Raw genomic sequence first — 17508 nt, forward strand, 5'->3', positions numbered from 1 at the left:
TAAGGTTCACACACTAAATTTAGTTTATATGTATCTTAAATGTCTTAATCTATATCATTCCTCACCCCATTGTTTTTCATACAATGTATTTGTTGAAATGAAAAGTCATATGACCTGCAGATTTTCCCACATTCTGAATTTGGATGACTAAATTTTCAAGATTCTTCTATTCAGTATATTACCTGAAAATCGATCTTAGATCTAGAGCTGTCCTGTAATACAGTAGCCACTAACCTGTAGCTCAATTAAAATTTAAATTAAATAAAAATTAAAACTCAGTCTCCTGGTCTGATTAGTCACATTTCAAGTACTCAATAACTTCAGGTTGCTAGTGGGTACGGGATAGCACAGAAACATTTTCATCATCACAGAAAATTCTTTTGGATGGTGTTAACCTAGAGATTTAGATTCAGGTTCAGTTTTGATCTCACAGGAATACTCTAGACATGGCACATGAAATTCCTATTGCATCACATCAGGAAGCACAAAATATATGCTTGTCACAACTTTAATGATGTAAAAAATGATAAGTGGGTTCATGTTTTCAGCCTTATTTCACCTATGACTTGACTAGCCATTTCATGATCACTGTCTAAAATAGATCCCTCCTTTCGTAAGAGACAGAAAATGCCTTTCATAGTTCTAGTACCTTCCACATTTATGAGTTAGAATTCTTCTATTAAAGAAAAAGATCTCCTCCCCATCAGCCATTTAGTTATTCTGAAGTATTACTCAAGAAAGAAAGGCAGAGGGGCGTCTGGGTGGCTCAGTGGGTTAAAGTCTCTGCCTTCGGTCCTGGGATCGAGCATTGCATCGGGCTCTCTGCTCAGCAGGGAGCCTGCTTCTGCCTATCTCTCTCTGCCTGCCTCTCAGCCTACTTGTGATTTCTGTCTGCCAAATAAAAAAATAAAATCTTTTAAAAAAAAAACTATTAAAAAAAAAGGAAAGAAAGGCAGGATAGAAGATTGAGTCTTCTCTCACTGTCAGAATACTAAGCATCGTAGCAATCTCTATACAATGATTGGGGGGTTTTGTAAAGTAGTTTTAGAAACATGCAGTTTTTAACATATTTCAAGTTTTTCAAGTTTTTCCAAGTTTAACATATTTCAAGTGTTTCAAGTTTTCCTAGTTTTGGCCATTGGGAGTTCTTTCGAGTTGGTTCCTGTGTCCGAGCAGTCTTGCTTATAACAAAAGTTCCGAGCTCATCTTACATATGCTCTGCCCCAGCCATTTCTCTAAGGAGTCCCAGTTCCTTCTGATGAGAAAAGGTACCACAGCAACCACATCAAAAAGGGAACCATGAGGGGTGCCTAAGTGGCTCAGTGGGTTAAGTGTCTGCCTTCAGCTCAGATCATGATCTTCCTGAGATTGAGCTCCGCATCGTGCTAAACGGGAAGGGTGTTTCTCATTCCCCCTCTGCCCCTCCCTACCCCATGCTTGTTCTCTCTCTCTCTCTCTCTCTCTCTCTCTCGCAAATTAAATTAAATTAAATTAAATTAAATTTTTAAAAGGGAACCATCAGTTAATGGCTTTGCCTAATACATTCAACAGACCTTTACTGGGTCCCTGCTATGTGCCAAGCACCATATTCCATCCTGGGAATACAGGTAAATGATACATGATTTGTGCCCTGAAACAGCTCAGTCTACAGAGGAAGAAAAACTCATAAACAGACAACTGTAATACAATGTGTTATTATTTAGAATAGAATTTTGCCCTTGATATTACAGGAACACAGGTGGTATTTAATTTAGGGAAGAAAGGTAATCAAAGGACTTTTCCTGAAAGATACAGCAATTATGCTTTCTTAAAGAACAGCAGGACGTGGCCACAGGCAAGGGCATTGAAAAAGGGCACTGCAGGCGAAGAGGATTAAATGAGCAAAAGCAAGAACACAGAAAAACACCATGGCATAACTATAAAAATTGATGAAAAAATTAATGCAGACACACACACAAAAAAGGAATGACATCCCAGGTTCATAGACTGGAGCTTAATTAACACTGTTAAAATGTCCACCTTAGGGCGCCTGTGTGGTTTAATGGGTTAAGGGTCTGCCTTCAGCTCAGGTCATGATCTCAGGGTCCTGCAACTGAGCTCCAAGTGGGCTCCCTATTCAGTGGGGAGTCAGCTTCTCTCTCTGCCCCTCCCCTCTCCCTGCTTGTGCTCTCTCTCTCTCTCTCTCTCTCTTCCTCTTTCTCATATAAATAAACAAAATCTTTAAAAAAAAAAAAAGGAAAGAAAGACGAACAACACTGGAGATGTCATACTTGCTGGTTTCAAAATATATTACAATGCTACAGAAATTTTTTAAGAGTATGGCATAAAGAGACCAATGAAACAGAGTAAGAGTCTAGAAAAGCATCTATACATATATGATCAACTGATCTTTGAAAAGGGTGCCAACAATACACAATGGGGAAAAGATAGTCTCTCCAACAAATTGTGTTGGAAAAACTGGTTATCCACATGCAAAAGAATGAAATTGGATGCTTATCTCACATCATATAAAAATAAACTCAAAATGGATTAAAAGCATGAGACTTAGTGGCACCTGGGTGGCTCAGTAGGTTAAAGCTTCTGCTTTCAGCTCAGGTCATGATCCCAGGGTCCTGGGATCAGGCACCGCATCGGCTCTCTGCTCAGCAGGGAGCCTGTTTCCTGCTCTCTCTCTGTGTCTCTCTGCCTACTTGTGATCTCTGTCTGTCAAATGAATAAATAAAATCTTTAAAAAAAAAAACAACCATGAGACTTAAACTATAAAACTCTTAGAAGAAAACAGGGAAGAGCTTCATGATATTGGTCTCATAACAAAGCTTCCTGATTTTATGGACATGACACCAAAAGCACAAGTAACAAAAACAAATATAGACAAGTGGGACTACATCAAACAGAAAAACTTCTGTACAGCAATGGAATCAAACAGAGAAAATGACAACCTATGAAGCAACAAAAAATACTTGCCAACCATATATCTGAACAGAGGTTAATTTCCAAAATAAATTTAAAACTCCTATAACTCCATAGCAAAACAACCCAATAACCCAATTTTAGAATGGGCTTAAGACTGAAATATACATTTCTCCAAAGAAGACATCCAAATGGCCAAAAAGCATAAGAAAAGATGATCAATATTACTAATCATCAGGAAATGCAAACCAGAACCACAAAAATGAGATATCATCTTACACTGCTATGATGGCTATTATCAAAATAAAAACAGACAAGTGTTGCAGAGGATGCATAGAAATTGGAACCCTTGCACCTACATGAGAACGAAAAATGACATAGCTACTACGGAAAACAGTATAAAGATTCCTCAAAAAATTAAAAATAGAATTACCATATCATCTATCAATCCCATTTCCAGGTATTCATCCAAAAGAATTTAAATCAGGATCTCAAAGAGATATTAACCCTCCAATGTTTCAGTGTAGCACTAAAAATAGCCAAGATGGGATAACAACCTAACTGTCCACTGACGGATGAATGGATAAAGAAAATGTGGTAGTAAAAAAAAAGAAAAGAAAATGTGGTAGTTACATACAATGGAATATTATAATATTTTTTAAGACAAGGAAATCCTGCAATATGTAGTAATATGGATGAACCCTGAGAACACTATGCTAAGTGAAATAAGCCAGTCATAGAAGGATGAATATTGCACAATTCCATTTATGGAGGTATCTAAAATAGTCAAACTCATAAAATCAGAGAGTAGAATGATGTTTGTCAGGGTCTTCAAGGAGAGGAAAATGGAGAGTTGCTAATCAATGGGTATAATGTCTAAATTATTTAGGATGAGTAAGTTCTAGAAATCTGCTATACAATATTGTGCCAATAATTAGCAATATGGTATTATACACAAAAAAATTAAAGGAAATACTTAGAAGTACTTCACAGAAACAAAAAGAACATTAGTAAAATAAACAAATAAAATACCATGGCTATTCAGTGTGTACAGGAAGTTCTGTGTGTGCAGTGACCTGAGCCAAGAGACACAAATTCCATCAGTTTAACTCAATACTTAACGAATTCCTAACAAGTGCTGCCTCCACAGTAGTTACTGGAGATGATGCACAGTTCTAGGCCAGACACAGTTCTAGGCCTCATAAAGCTTTCAGTTTAGCAGGAAAGACTGAGAAGGACCTTTATCCCACAGATGATCAAGAATTTTAAGCTTAAATTTAAGCTAGGAAATGACAGTCAAATTTGCATTTTGGGGAGGATCCTATAGCAGCTGATGGTAAGATGGGTCTTAACCGGACAGATGAGAGGCCTTAGCAAAGTTCACACAAGAGCTAATGAGGACCTCGTATCTGAGACAGAGCAGAGAGGACTCGATTAGAAAATCATTAGGTGGTCAAATTTGTTTTTAGGATGCCCATGCTGGCCACACTTATTGCCTTACTAACTGTTCACAAACCATCTGTGTGACATATTCTAGAACTTTGCTGAGAAGCTGCTTCAAGTTTAATGGTTACAGATTCTGGATTCTAATCTCTTTTCCCCTTTGGATAATTGATACATGGGTTCATTTCTAGTCCCTGACAGTCCTCAAAGATAGCACAGTATTACAACTGCAGGTTCTTTCAGGATCCTGGACGTAGCAGTCGCCTTCAGATCTTCTGGCTTTCAAACACTCAACCTTCTCCTGGAGGGGACTGACTTCCTAAATAGTACACAATGGAAGTCAGAATGGAAGATCCTTCTTTTCCAAACCCAGGAAGTTAGACACCATGCACATGACGTAAAATAGTCCCACCAAGAACTGGAAATAGTGGTACAAAGGAGGGAGAGGATGCATCTAGCAGCAGCCAAACAGCCCTCACCGGATTATTCTTGCTGCTTAGCCTCTGGATCAGCCTACTCTTCAGCCTTCCAGCAATGCGGTGAGCCTCCTATAGTCTTCCAATATTCCATTTTCTGCTCAAGGCAGCCAACATTAGTTTCCATTGCTTGTAATCAAGAACTCTCACCAAAAGACCTGGATAGCACTTGCTTGGATCCAAAAGTCTGAACTTAAAGTAGTTAGATGTCCTATCTTCATTCTGCTCATCTTCACAGCCAAGACCTAGTGAGCCTTAGTGAGCCTCACTATGTCAATTACTTTTTAAGCATTTTCTAGGCATCATATTTTTGATTCCTCACTGAACTGCATAACCATTGAAGTTGATACTACCATTACTTCCTTTTTATCATTCAAGAAATTGAAGCTCAGCAAAATCAAGTAACTTGCCCAAGATGGCCAACAAACAGAAATAGAAGTGATAGGAGTTCAGTCAGTCCAAGTCCAAAGCGAGCACTCTTTTTTTTTCTTTAAAGACTTTATTTATTTGACAGGGGGCGGGGGGAACACAAGCAATGGGAGTGGGAGAGGGAGAAGCAGGCTTCCCGCTGAGCAGGGAGCCCAATGTGGGGCTTGATCCCATGAACCCTGGGTTCATGACCTGAGCCGAAGGCAGACACTTAAGGACTGAGCCACCCAGGGACCCCTAAAGCTAGCACTCTTAATACTTATATTACACAATGACTGCTCTTCAAACCTTTATTGTGAAATATAACACATATACAGAAAATAACCCCAAAATGTGCAGCTCAATAAATTACCACAAAACAACCACTTAAATAAACTACTATCTAGGCCAAGAAACAGATCATTCCTAGCACTTTACAAGTCCTATTCATGACCCTCCCACCATTACTGCCAATCATTATTACCCTTCCTCCATGATCACTGTCCTAACTTAGAGAATCATTTCCTTGCTTTTCTTTTTGGTCGGGCAACCTAAATATGCATTCCTAAACAGCATTTATTCTGCCTGAATTTTATATAAAGAGAAATAATGCAGAATATTTCAAGACTAGCTTCTTTAACTCAACATGTTTGAAAGACTCAACTATGTTGTTGTAGGTTTGTTCATTTTTATTGCTATATAATATTCTGTGAATATACCATAATTTATCAATATGCCATTGACAAAATTTGGATTCATTCTAGTTTTTAGCTATTATGAATGATGCTACTATATTTTTGTTCATGTTTCTTGGTATACATGTGCATGCATTAATTCTGCATGTAAACCTAGGTATGGAATGGTTGAGTCATAGAAATATGAATAAACCTTGGTAGAAAATGCCAAACTATTTTCCAAAGGGGTTGTAGCAAATACACTCCTGCTGGTATTGAGGAACATTCCTATTTCTCTGTATCCCCTCCAATACTTGGTCATATTAATAATTATTATTTGGGTCATTCTGATTGGTGTATGCTCCTTTAGCTTGCATATCATTGATGACTTGTTTCTCAACAATCTGGAAATATTCTTTTATAAAATACCTATTCAATCCCTTGCCTATTTTACTATTGGAGTGTCTTTTTTTTTTCTTTTTTAATCAAATGATCCTTTACTGAAATATTTTCCTTTGTAGTCCTCAACTAGTTGGGCATTCCACACTGTACCACTGTCCAGGTCATCTATGATGTCATGAGGGTGGCGGCCTTCAATATCACAGCCCAGTCTGGCAGTCTGAGGATCTCTTTAATGGTTCCAGAGAGTTCTCTAACTAAAGATGGGTGCCCCATCTGTCCAGCAATGTCAACAATCTCATCAAAACTGTTATTTCCATTGTACTTAATGTTTTTCTGCTACTTTCTACAGCTTGGCAGTTCCTTGAGGGCTTTGATAATGAGGGCAGAGGCAGAAAGTACCACCTCAGTCTGGACCTATCTGTCCTGAATGGTCATTTTCACTGAAATCCTCAGGCCCTCCCTCCGATAACCAGTTATTTTGGCTAGGTCACCATCATCCTTTTTGGAAGAAAGACTCAGGCCAATTTCGGGGGCCTGGGCAGAAAGGGCACCAACTTTCCCACTGGTGCACCCCAGGTATATGACTTTGACTTCATTAGGGTTGAATTTAGGCAGCTCAGTGCAGGCAGCCGGTATCAGATGAATCCAGGTTAAGGGCAACCAAAGAAAGTTGCACCTTGGCCACTTCTGAGCCAAAAGCTGAAAGCTGGATTGTCTTTTTATTACTTATTGGAGTTCTAAACACAAACCTTTTGTTAATTACACGTTACAAATACCTGCTCCTACAGTGATTTACCTTCACTCTTTTAATGGTGTCCTATCCTGATGCAAAGTTCTTCATTTGAATGTAGTCAAAATGTATCACTCTTCTTTTTAGTCTTTTGTATGTCCTCTTTGAGAGATCTTCCCCTACACTGAGGTCAATATATTCTCCTATATTATCTTTCACATGTTGGTATGCAATCCAAACAGAATTGATTGTGTGTGTGTGTGTGTGTGTGTGTGTACACAGTGTGTGAGGTAAGGATCAAGTTTCTTTTCTTTCCCTTCTTTTCTTTTAGGATATTCAATAGTCCCAGCAATATTTAGCATTCTTTTCTCACTACTCTACGGTACAATCTTTATTGCAAATCAAAGATTTTGTTTCTAGGATTTTATTCTATTTCTAGGGCCTATCAGACTATTTCATAAAAGCTTCAGAATAAATCTTGATACCTAATGAAGCAAATCTTTCCAGCTTGTTCTTATTCGCTCAAGTATTTTTATATATGCTATTTATGGCCTTTCATTCCTCTATATATTTTTTAGAACCAGGTTGTCAAATTTCCATGCAAGAACTCCAGCAATGCCCTGCTGGGATTTTTACTGGGATTATTTTATTTATATATCAAGTTGGGGAGAATGGACATCTTTACAATATTGAGTCTTTCTAAGAACATGATACATTTTCCATTTATTTATTCTTTCATGTCTCTCAATAATTACAGGGTCTTGGCCACAGACACAAGATGACAAAGGGAACGACATCATTTGGAAAGTGTTGCAATAAGACGGGCACATTGTGCCACCACTGTGGCTCTAAGCCCTATCACCCTTGGAAGTTGACTTGTGACAAATGTACTATCCTGCCAAGAGGAACAGAAAATATCACTGGAGTGCCAAGGCAAAAATCCCACTGGGGCTGGTCGAATGAGGCAGCTGAAAATTGTCTACCCCAGATTTAGGCCTGGATTCCGTGAAGGAACATCACCTAAAGCCAAGAGCACAGCTATTGCAGCAACCAGCAGCTCTTAAGGATTTCAACAATTAATCACACAATAAATGTCCTGGTATTTAAAATAATAATAATAATTATTATTATCTGCACAAAGGCTTTGCCTATATTTTATGAGATTTATTCCTAGGTATTTGAACTTTCTTTACTCTCTGGTAAATTACATTTTTATATATTTTCTAACTTCACTGCTAGTTAGTACAGGCCTACTTCATTTTACCGTGCTTCGCACTACAGCACTTTGCAGGTAGAGCATTTTTGACAAATTGATGGTTTGATGCAACCCTGTGTCAAGCAAGTCTATCAGCACCATTTTTCCAACAGCATTTCTTCACTTCATGTCTGTGTCACATTTGATAATTCTTGCAGTATTTCAAGCTTTTTCATTATTATTATTGTTATAGGGATCTACGATCAGTGAATACATCTCTGCTGAAAGCCCAGTTGATGGTGAGCATTTTTTAGCAATATTTGTAAGGTATTGTACTTTTTTTAGACATAGTATTGCACATTTAAAAGACTACAATAGAGTAAAAACATCACTTTTACACGCACCAAGAAACCAAAAAATTGCACTTCACTTGCTTTATTGCAATATTTGCTTTATTGCAGTGGTTTAGAACTGAACCTACAATATCTGAGGTAAGCTTGTATACATAAACACAATGAAATTTTGCATATTGGCTCTGTACCCAGCAGACTGGCCAAACTTGTTAGTTCTAATAACTGATCTGTGGATTCTCCAGGATTTTCCACATATATAGTCATCACCAGCAAATTAAACCAGATTTAACAGGATTCTCTTCTAATTTTCATATACTCTCTTTCTTGGCTAACTGTATTAGCTAGAATATCCAATAAAATGATGAATATTAAGTGGTAAGAATGGACTCCCGTGTCTTATTCCCGATCTCCAGAAGAAAATTTTCAATCTCACTATTAAGTTTGATGCTCCTTATAGATTTTTTGTTCTTTTATTCCTACTTCGCTATGGGTTTTGAATCATAAATGGAGATTGAATTTTATCAAACATTTTCTCTGCATCTATTAAACTGATCATCTTTATCCACTAGTATACTAAAATGGAAATTTACACTGACTTTTATTTATTACTTTTTATTATTATTATTATTTTTTTTTTTTTGACAGACAGAGATCACAAGTAGGTAGAGAGGCAGGCAGAGAGAGAGAGGAAGGAAAGCAGGCTCCCTGCTGAGCAGAGAGCCTGATGCGGGGCTCGATCCCAGGATGCTGGGATCATGACCTGAGCCGAAAGCAGAGGCTTTAACCCACTGAGCCACCCAGGCACCCCTACACTGACTTTTAAAGAATGTTAAAACTACCTTGCATTCCTGAGAAAACCCAACTTGGTTGTATATATTCCTGGATTTAGTCGGCTAACATTCTGTTCATCACTTTTTGCATCTATGTTAATGTGAGTGAGAAGAAATTGTGATTTTCCTTTCATCTGAGACCATTTTGATACTGTCTAAAGATTTCAGTTATTCCTTTAAGTGCCAGTATGCAGGTGACAAATCCTGTTTTTGATTGTCTGAAAATATCTTTATTTCATCTTCATTCTTAAAGACTGTTTTCCTGGGGAAAAAAAATTCTATATTGGTATTTCTTTCAGTATTCTAAAGATGATCTAGCTTCTACTGCTCTGTGTAGAAGTCAGCTGTCAGTCCAATTACTATTCCTTTGAAGGCAAACTGTAATTTTTCTCTGGCTACTTTTCCTTACTTTGCTTTTATAGCAATTTTTAAAAAAGTTCTTTCTGAGAGAGAGACAGCACGCAAATGCGAGTTGGGGGAGGGACAGAAGATGAGGGAGACAGTCTCAAGCAGACTCCCTGGGGAGTGCAGAGCCTGAGGCCAACTGGGCTCCATCTAACAACCCATGAGACAGTGACCTGAGCAAAAAATGCGAGTCGGATCCTTAATGGACTGAGCCACCCAGGCGCCCCAGTTTTATGGCAGTTTTAACTTAATGTATATCTACTGTAGATTTCATTGTACTTATCCTGTTTGGGCTTCTTAAATCTGTGCATTCTATTAGCTTTGGAAAATTCAGTTATCTCAACAAGCATTGCTTCTGTCCATTCTTGCCCTCCTCATCTTCTAGGACTCCAATTATATAAATATTAGATCTTTTTACCATATCTTCTATGTCTCTTACCTCTTTCCTGAATTTCCCATTGTTGCATTTTTACATATTTCCTATTGGACATTTTCTTCTGACCAGTTCACTATACTCTCTTCAGACATAGAAACTTTTTGCTAAACCCATCAACTGAGTTCTAAATTTTCATCTGTATGTTTTAATTATATAATTTCTGTTCGGTTAAATTTTTAAAGATTTTAATTCTTTGCCAAATTTCTCAAACTCGTCTTTTATCTTGAACATAACAAATATAATTATGTTTCAGTCTGTTGCCCCTTTGGATCGATTCATACTGTCTATTGTTTCTTTTGATTTTTGTTCATGTTCTCTTCCAGGAATCTGGCTATTAATCAAATGTGCCAGAAACTGTTCTCATAAAATTGTCTGTAAAAACAATCTGAAGCCAAATCTAAATAAGCCTCCAAAGGTTTGCCTTTGCTTCTTTCACATACTTGGGGACACAAGCAGCCTGGGGCCACCTTAACTCAATTTCGTGAACTTAAGATTTTTCTGAAACTGAGTTACACTCCCGCAATAGCTGTTTTGTTTTGTTTTTTAAAGATTTTATTTATTTATTTGACAGACAGAGATCACATGTAGGCAGAGAGGCAGGCGGAGAGAGAGAGAAGAGGAAGCAGGCTCCCTGCGGAGCAGAGAGCCCGATGTGGGGCTCAATCCCAGGACCCTGGGATCATGACCTGAGCCCAAGGCAGAGGCTTTAATCCAGGTGCCCCGCAATAGCTGTTTTTAATTTAACCTTACTTGCAGAACATGGCCTTTCCTAGTCCCAACCTAGAGAAAAGGGAGTTCACCACAGTTTCCCCTATTTGGTTGTTTCTGGTTCTGAATATTTCTTGTTGCTTTAGTCCACAGAGGCACATTCACAGTCTTGACCAGCTTCCTCACTCAAGAACCCAGCATATGGCATCAGAGGAGAAAGGAGCCCCCAAAATGGACTCTCATCATTGGACTTCTATCTTTTTACTTCTGCCCTCACCTTGATTATAGCCTGGTAATTCTTCATTACCTGGCTAGCTCTCCAGGATCTTCAAGCAAATACTTGCATGCTGACAATTATTTTCTAATTGTCTCCAGTGGGAGAACTGATCCGATTACCTAGTCTGCCATTACTAAAAATAGAAACCAACACTGCCTCTTTACCTTTTGCAGTTTGAAAATACCTTTCTGAATAAAATGGAAACAAAATAGAACTTTTAAAAGTCTGCCTTCTTTCTGTCATTGGCTCACAGTATCAGCTTGTGTAAGTGGTGGTTCTATCTGCCTTTGATTTATCCGTAGAAATGAAATCCACACAAAAATAATGAAAAACAGTAGTGGATTTGAAGAATAATATGAAATTAATCCCTAAGGAAATTTCCAACTGTATTTCATTTAAAAAAAAAAAATTCATCTGAGAGGAAAAAAGCCCAGAAAGGGTCAGTTCCTGATTAGCAGAAATGTCAAAGATGTACAGAATGTCTTTTATAATACAAGCACAGTGAAGAATCTCATGACACATTTGAGGTTTTTTTTTGAATAGATAATACATCCACATTATCCAGAATTCAAAAAGCATAAAAGTATACAGTGAAAACTTCCATCTCCATCCCCACCACCAAAAGCAACCAACGTTATGAGGTTTTGTAGAGTCTCCCAGAGCTACCTGATGCACGTAAGTGTGTGTGTGTTCATATATATTCTTTTTTATACAAATAATAAGCATATTAAAGATACTTTTTTCCCATTTATATCTCAGAGATCTTTCCATAACTATACATGAAAAGTTTTCTCATTTTTTTCTATAGTTGATTAATATTTCATTGGCTGGATATTCCATAATTTATTTAACCAGTTCCCTACTGATGGACATTTATGTCCTTTCTAATCTTTTACCATTTCAAGCCATGCTATAAAAACCTTGTGTGTCCTTAAATAGGCAAAAGAATAAATCTAGAGGATAAATTCCTGGAAGGAATGGATCAATGAGAGCATATTGTGATGGATACTGACTAATTGCCCTCCATGGCATTTGTATTAATTTACAATCCTAATGGCAATGCATGAAAGTCCTTGTTCCTGCACGCCTGCCAACATAGTGAGAGATCAAACTGCCCGACATATATATCATTTCCATGTCCCTTAACAGAAATTAGGTTGAGCATTTTTCATATGCTAGAAGCCACTTCTAGCACCTGAACAGCTTAATGTAGGGGGGATAAAAGAGTAAAAAGGAACAGTGCTCATGATTTTTAAGGTACATGCTAAATCATGTAAGAACTACTGGTAAAACAACTTGTAACAGTGTTCAAAGAGGCAGGAAGTAAGAAAAGGAGAAATACTGAAGTTTATTTCCAGCAGTATCAGGTGTGGAAAATGCAGTCCTGTTGTAGAGAGAGAAAACCATTATAAACAGATCGTTGGGTTTCCTAAAGCTACTTAGTGACATTTAGACCACTATAAAGAAGAAAAAGCCAATTTTTCCATACAGAGCTTTTAATGTGTCAGCCAAACAGACCAATTCTACAAGTACTCTGAGAAGAGACCAGAGAAACTAGGACAGGTTTTGCAAATTTAAATGGGATATGGGAAAATGTGTCTTTTTAAAATTAAAATGGCCGTGTATTTATTTTAACATGTATTGGGAAAAGTTGATACATCAAAAATAGTAATAGCACAGGTATCATTTAAAATGAAACAAAATTTTAAATGTCAATTTAAATTAAAAATAGTAACCAAATAATTTTAGAATGTATTCTCTAACCTGGCAAAACCATGGCATGGTACCTGCATGGCCAAAGTCTTAGAAACAATAAACAGAGAAAGGAAAATGGAAGCTCAAGAATAAATTTATAGATGACAGCCTCTAAAGCAAGGTGAAGAGTTAAGAAAAGAAATTTTCCTGGGGCACCTGGGTGGCTCAGTGGGTTAAAGCCTCTGCCTTCGGCTCGGGTCTTGATCTCGGGGTCCTGGGATCGAGCCCCGCATCGGGCTCTCTGCTCCTCAGGGAGCCTGCTTCCTCCTCTCTCTCTGCCTGCCTGTCTGCCTACTTGTGGTCTCTGTCTGTCAAATAAATAAAATCTTAAAAAAAAAAAAAAAGAAATTTTCCTATAATGATTTATTTTATGTTTGACAATATTTAAAATACTAGTTTTCTTTCTATGTTACCAGCATTCCGATTGTGCTACAGATTTAAACTTATTGTGTACTTTGTACTTTCTCTCCAAAGAACCAAAAAACGGGTTTTTTCTAAAGCATTTGAATATCAGGTCAGAGTTCTTTAGAACAGGTCTCATAGGACTTCTCCTTCACTAAACAGGCTGCAAAGAGATAATTAGCCTGGCCTTTTAGATTCAAGGGCAGAGGAACCAAAAGCAGGTTATGTGGTTATAAACTCAAGAGGCTTAAACAAAAAAACTGGCTGAGCTTATATTCCAACCAAATCCCAAGACCTCATGATCCAATTTCTCATCAGTCCTTATGAGTGAAACCAGCTCCTCTTGGTCATTCAGATCACAAACCTTGGGTTATACCATCCTGGAATGATGACAGGACTAACTGGCTATCTCAACACCACAAAAATACAACCATTATCAGAAAACAAAACAAAACCAAAAAATCACTACCACAGCCAGACAAATTTATACCATTTTGATATAAAACTACAATAGAAAACCAATAAACTGAAAGGGCTCTTTGGCATAAATTTCCACTGTTCTGCTCCATCCACTAAGATAGCCACCAATTTTTTCAATAGCTACAATATACATTTCCATCACTGCAGGAAGACTTATCACACTGCCCCAAGACCTACATAAGAATCAGGACAAGTTCACCTGACGTGTGTCCAGTCGTTAGTGGCTAAGTGCCTTGATAGCTCTCAGGGTCATTTACACCTATCTCATTTCTAATGTTAACTTCAAGGCCATCAGAGAATTGCCCTTTATTTCCCACAAAGCTCCCTAAACTTTGAAAAAAAAAAAAAGTCTATTCTTAAATGATGCAACATGTATGCCTCCGAGAGTTTCACTATATAGAGTGATATCTCTCTTGGGGACTGAAGGACCCAGGTGCCCCAAATAAGAGATTATTAGAAATAATTACAGTTCCAAAACAGTAAGAGCACTGTGGTCACTGTAACGCTGAGTTCAGAAGAACATAAAGAAGTTCTTTGACTTCACTAAAACTTCAGCTAACAAACATGAACACATGCAAAAGGTACTCTCTGCAGAGACTATATTAAAAAACAAGTTATGATTATCCCGGATCATTTTAAATTCTTGCTTTGAAGGAATAAGATACACTGAAAGATCAAAACCTTTACTTTTTTTTTTTTTTAAGATTTTATTTATTTATTTGACAGACAGAGATCACAAGTAGGCAGAGAGGCAGGTGGGGGGCGGGGAGGCAGGCTCCCCGCTGAGCAGAGAGCCCGATGGGGGGCTCGATCCCAAGACCCTGAGATCATGACCTGAGCTGAAGGCAGAGGCTTAACCCACTGAGGCACGCAGGCGCCCCTACTTTTTTTTTTTAATAAAAATCTTCAATTCAATAACAACAAAATGTTCAAACTCATTTCTTATTGCTGTCCCTCTAAGAGGGGATGGCAGAAACCTCCTTCAATTTCACTCTATCTCAGGCCTCTATTGTTTACCCACTGGATCATTTTTTAGAGGAAGGTGGCAGAAGGATCCAATTAAAATCCTAATTTGAAGCAGTTTTTTTTTTTAAAGATTTTATTGATTTATTTGGCAGAGAGAAAGACAGCGAGAGAGGGAATACAAGCAGAGGGAGTGGGAGAGGCAGAAGCAGGCTCCCACTGAGCAGAAAGCCCAAGCTGGGGCTCGAGCCCAGAAGCCTGGGATCACCACCCGAGCCAAAGGCAGACACCTAACAACTCAGCCACCCAGGCGCCCCTGAAGCAGATTTTTAAGTTTATTCCCCAGGTTATACAAGTCAGAGCCAAGCCAGATGCATGATTTCCACCCCTCTTTGGAAACCCAGCTTCATGCTAACTCAACATTTCTCAACAGCAGCCCTGCTGATATTTGGGGCCAGATAATTCTCCGCTGGGGGGGCTGCCCTGTGCATTGCAGGGTGTTGCGCGGCATCTCTGACCTCTACTCACTAGTTATCCCTGACAGCCCTCCCCCTCCTCTCCAGCCCCAGCAGTGACAGCCAAAACATCCCCTGAGCACTCCTGCTTTAACCCCAGGAACATTCTTCATTATCTCAACCCTAATTCTTCATATGTATTTGGTGCTCCTCCAAGTCTCTGTGTTGAGACTTTGTCTCACAATCCAGCAAATACTTATAGAACCTCTAGGACACAACATAAAGGGCTCTAGGAGATCAACAGGAGACAGATTCTGTCCTCCCCTCAAGCTGATTTCTTGGGGGTAAGTAAATAAAGAACTGTAATAGGGGCGCTTGGATGGCTCAGTGGGTTAAAGCCTCTGCCTTCACTCAGGTCATGATCCCAGGGTCCTGGGATCAAGCCCCGAATCAGGCTCTCTGCTAAGCAGAGAGCCTGCTTCCTCCTCCTCCTCTCTCTCTCTCTCTCTGCCTACCTCTCTGCCTACTTGTGATCTCTGTCAAATAAATAAATAAAATATTTTTTTAAAAAGAACTATAATAATAGACACTCAATTATATAACGTTTTGAGTTGCTGATGTTTGTTCCCCAGGTTCTCTCCTCTTACCAAACTAAAAACACCTTGAGGGCAAAGACCATAACCCGCCCTAGAATACCAATACTGGATCAATAGCCAATAAAAACAAACGATTGTAAGCATCATCGAAACAAGGTGAAATTTTCATACAGACAGTAAAATCGCCACAGTAACTTAGTAACTTAGGCAGGTAAGTTAACCCCTCTCAGGCATAGTTTGTTCTACAAAATGAGGAAAAGGGGTGCCTGGATGGCTCAATCAGCTGAGCATCTGCCTTCCACCCAGGTTGTGGTCTCAAGGTCCTGGGGTCCAGCTCTGCCTCACATCGGGCTCAGTGGGGAGTCTGCTTCTCCCTCTCCTTCTGCCCCCCTCCCAACTGCTCATGCTCTCTCAAATAAATAAAATCTTTAAAAATAAAATAAAATGGGGGAGCCTGGGTGGCTCAGTGGGTTAAGCCGCTGCCTTCAGCTCAGGTCATGATCTCAGGGTCCTGGGATTGAGTCCCTCATCGGGCTCTCTGCTCAGCAGGGAGCCTGCTTCCTCCTCTCTCTCTCTCTCTCTGCCTGCCTCTCTGTCTACTTGTGATTTCTCTCTGTCAAATAAATAAATAAAATCTTTAAAAAAAAATAAAATAAAATGGGGGCGCCTGGGTGGCTCAGTGGGTTAAGCCTTTGCCTTCAGCTCAGGTCATGATCTCAGGGTCCTGGAATAGAGCCCCACATCGGGATCTCTTCCCCACATCCGGAAGCAGGGAGTCTGCTTCCCCCCTCTCTCTGCCCGCCTCTCTGCCTATTTGTGATCTCTGCCTGCCAAACAAATAAATAAAATCTTTTAATAAAATAAAATGGGGAGAAAATTACTGTTGACCAGAGTAAGTCAGGTAATATTAGTAAATCTTTGTCCACTTTCTGGCACAGAGAAGCATTCAATTAAGTTATCATTACTATTATTTTATTAGCAACAAATTCTACCTCAAGGGAAAGAGTGTGCTCTGGGCTACAGTAACAAGCCCCTACATGACAGAAAAAGAAACCAACACTCACCCTCAGAAGGGAAAGAGGAATTAAGTAACCAGAAGTATTTCTATCAATGTCCTGGCTGGGGGGAGTAAATGCAGAACCCAACTTAAAAGTAGAGGGAGGAAATCACTCTCTCAGAGACAAGCCCTCCATCAGAGTTGACTATTCTTTTTTTTTTTTTTTTTTTTAAGATTATTTATTTATTTATTTGTCATAGAGAGAGAAGCGAGAGCAAGCACAGGCAGACAGAATGGCAGGCAGAGGCAGAGGGAGAAGCAGGCTCCCCGCCAAGCAAGGAGCCCAATGTGGGACTCGATCCCAGGACGCTGGGATCATGACCTGAGCCGAAGGCAGCCGCTTAACGAACTGAGCCACCCAGGCGTCCCCAGAGTTGACTATTCTTAAGACTTTTCTATTTCAAATGCTTGGGTTTGTTTGCCATAAGCATACAAGGAGCTTAAGGAGAAGTTTAAAAAAAAAAAAAAAGGAAGAAGAAAGAAAAAAAAAAAGCAGAACCCTCAACTTATAAATATTGACATATGCAATGAGATATGTCTGCTGAATGAGACT

The 17508-nt window shown here is 38.9% G+C and overlaps 1 protein-coding gene and 2 pseudogenes across 2 annotated transcripts in view; 1 reads left to right on the forward strand and 2 right to left on the reverse strand.

Annotated features, from left to right (window-relative positions):
* TMED8 (transmembrane p24 trafficking protein family member 8) overlaps positions 1-17508 on the reverse strand; it is a 54419-nt gene that overhangs the window by 22673 nt on the left and 14238 nt on the right. The gene's annotated exons all lie outside the window — the stretch shown is intronic.
* LOC122894007 lies at positions 6198-7602 on the reverse strand (annotated as a pseudogene).
* On the forward strand, positions 7822-8107 carry LOC122894298 (annotated as a pseudogene).

This window comes from Neovison vison, chromosome 13 (genome assembly GCF_020171115.1).
Source record: "Neovison vison isolate M4711 chromosome 13, ASM_NN_V1, whole genome shotgun sequence".
In the NCBI taxonomy this organism is placed as follows: Eukaryota; Metazoa; Chordata; class Mammalia; order Carnivora; family Mustelidae; genus Neogale; species Neogale vison.